General features: G+C 41.7%; 1 protein-coding gene across 4 annotated transcripts in view; it reads right to left on the reverse strand.

The window, feature by feature from the left end:
- CLIP4 (CAP-Gly domain containing linker protein family member 4) overlaps nt 1-3094 on the reverse strand; it is a 77886-nt gene that overhangs the window by 60278 nt on the left and 14514 nt on the right. Inside the window, exon 1 of one of the 4 annotated variants that reach the window (XM_029938019.1) lies at nt 2335-2353. The exons of the other annotated variants lie outside the window; for them this stretch is intronic. The gene's annotated coding sequence lies outside the window, so the exon portion shown is untranslated. Of the gene's footprint in view, nt 1-2334; nt 2354-3094 lie in introns of those variants that run through there. 4 annotated transcript variants of the gene reach the window in all.

Raw genomic sequence — 3094 nt, forward strand, 5'->3', positions numbered from 1 at the left:
TCTGGGTGGCTCAGTCAGTTAAGCGTCCGGCTTCGGCTCAGGTCATGATCTCACAGTTTGTGGGTTCGAGCCCCGCATCAGGCTCTGTGCTGACAGCTCAGAGCCTGGAGCCTGCTTCAGATTCTGTATCTCCCTCTCACTCTGACCCTCCCCTGCTTACACTATCTCTCTCTGTCTCTCAAAAATAAGTAAAAATATATATTAAAAAAAAGAAATTTAATTTTTTTAAAAAAGTTAAAAATGGAGGGGTGCCTGTGTAGCTCAGTCAGTTGACGGTCTGACTTCGGCTCAGGTCATGATGTCACAATTCGTGAGTTGGAGCCCCACATCAGGTTCATTGCTGTCAGGGCAGAGCTTGTTTTAGATCCTTTGCCCCCCTCTCTCTGCTCTTCCCCCACTTGCATGCTTGCTCATTCTCTCTCTCGCTCTCTCTCTCTGAAAAATAAACATTTTAAAAATTAAATAAAAATCAAAACTAGAATTGCTAACTGATCCAGTGATTCCACTATTTCCTCAAAACAAAAACACTAATTCAAAAGATATAAACGCACCCTACATTTACTGCAGCACTATATACAACAGTGAAGATATGAAAGCAACCCAAGCAGCCATCCATAGATGAATGAATAAAGAAGATGGGGGAGGGGAGAGAATATTATTCACTCATAAAAAAAGAATGAGAATTTGCCATTTGCAACAGTATGGATGGGCTAGAGGTTATAATGCTAAGTGAAATAAGTCAGACAAAGACAATTACCATATGATTTCACTCATGTGGAATTTATGAAACAAAACAAAGGAACGAATTGAAAACACACTCTTAAATACAGAGAACAAACCAGTGGCTGCTAGAAGGGAGGTGGGTAGGGGGTGAATGAAAAAGATAAAGAATATTAAAAGTAGACTTATCAGGATGAACACTGAGTAATATATAGATTGATGAATCATTATATTGTACACCTGAAACTAATATAACACTGTATGTTAATCATACTTTAATAAAAGTTAATAACAAATTTAATGTAATATCTCCAGTTATCCATTTATTTGTTACGTATATGAATCTGTTCAGTCACTAAACAGGTATTTACAGTATTTGATACTTAGTTGGCTCTGGGCCCTAGAAAGAATATAAAAGACACCTGCCCTCCAGAAGTTCATTAGTCACTCAGCAAACATTTACTGAGTGTTTCTAAGGCCTAGGCTGGGCATAGCAAAGAGAAAGAAAATAGGTATGCCCTTGTCCTCACATACGTTAGAGCCTAGTATTGGATTCCTATAAGAAAGCTGTAATTACCGTATAGTTGTAATAAGTGCTGGGTTCAAGAGGGCCAGTGGAAGCTTCCTGAAGGACAAATAATTTAAAGCTGCAGTATCCAACCAGGTAGCTACTAGCCACAAAATTTCAGTTCCCCCATTGCTCCAGCCCCATAGAGGTACTCAAAAGCCGCATGTGATTAGTGGTCATCATGCTTAAAGAGTGCAGAAACGCCTTCCTCATCACAGAAAGGTCTACTGAACATCACTGAAGGAAAACTCCCGCTCAAATTCCAGACATGAAAATAATAAGAATCAACAAGAAACAAAAGCTAACAAAACTAAGCAAGCCAACAGCAGCACAATTAATTATACATAATGAACAAGGGAAGAGCAAGCCTAGAAGTAACCAGATATTTGTAGGTCTAAACAGAAAGAGTTGGGGCGCCTGGGTGGCTCAGTCAGTTAAGTGTCCGGCTTCAGCTCAGGTCATGATCTCACGGTTCCAAAGTTCAAGCCCCGGTCAGGCTCTGTGCTGACAGCTAGCTCAGAGCCTGGAACCGGCTTAAGATTCTGTATCTCCCTCTCTCTCTCTGATCCTCCCCTGCTCATGCTGTCTCTCTCTGTCTCTCAAAAATAAATAAAACACATAAAAAATTTTTAAACAGAAAGAGTTGATTCTTTACCAAAAGATCACCAGTACATGTTTCAAAACTGAAGTTGTTATGAATAAAAAAAAAAAAACCACCATATAAATATCACTTTTTAAAAAGGCCCTGCAAGTGAAAACTGTACCTGGTGAATCTGAAATGTCTGAAATAAGTACTACAAGTAATATGCCATTTTGCTAAATCTTCTATAAAACAAATAACAATATTATGTTTCAAGATCTAATCTTATGGCCCACGTAGTCCATTATCAAATGAAAGCATTTTAAAAATGCATATTGTTAGCAAAATAAGATAGAACCAGGATGGTTTTTGCATAATAAAAATGTAGAAAGCTACATTTCTGCTTTTGGTCCATAGTTGCTCCATGTCCCGCAGAGTCCGATCTTCTGCCATTTAGATGACTTACTTTAATTGTGCTGAAGGTTCATAAATGACAAACGTCAATCTGAAAAATGAAGTATTTGGGGAGATGTTTCTAAGGAGGAGGATGTTTCTATATTGAAATATTTCAAAAGAACCGATTTATACTATGAAATTGCTACAATGTGAACCACAGACTAGCTGGGAACACAGAGCAAGTTACTATCCCATGAGAATATCATCTTTTCTGATACATATCAAAACATTGTCTCAGAGTTTAAATCCAAACTGCCTCTTTAGTCTCTGGATGAACGAACAACCCGACATCTAAAAGAAAGCTGACATTATCAACCCATCAATCTAATCTACAAGGATGAGGTCTAAACCACATCTCTGTTTAGGGCAGGGCTCAGAGCAAGTGCCCACCCCCTCCGCCCCCCAACTTCCCTTCCCAATTCCCACGATTTTGAATTAAGGAATCTCAGGATAGCCAAAGACTGGAAGCAAAGCCATCTGGCTTAGCTTTGCATTCCCTCTGACGAAGGGTTTTTTAAACAATTTAATAAGCAAGGGGAGGCACGGGAGACGTGAAGAGGCCCGTTGCTGGAAAAAGACGAAGGGCGGCGCACCTGCGCGCGGGTGACAGTCCCTGGGCGCCCGGGCTGCTGCGGCCGCGGACAGGGGGCCGCGCGACCCCGCCACCGCGCCGCCCCTCATCCCGAAGTTACACAGCCCGCGAGGAGCGGAGAGGAGAAACCCACCTCCCCGAAGGTGGGCCGCGCCGGCGCCGCCCCGGGGAGGCCTGC

Source organism: Suricata suricatta, chromosome 4 (genome assembly GCF_006229205.1).
Source record: "Suricata suricatta isolate VVHF042 chromosome 4, meerkat_22Aug2017_6uvM2_HiC, whole genome shotgun sequence".
Classification (NCBI taxonomy): domain Eukaryota; kingdom Metazoa; phylum Chordata; class Mammalia; order Carnivora; family Herpestidae; genus Suricata; species Suricata suricatta.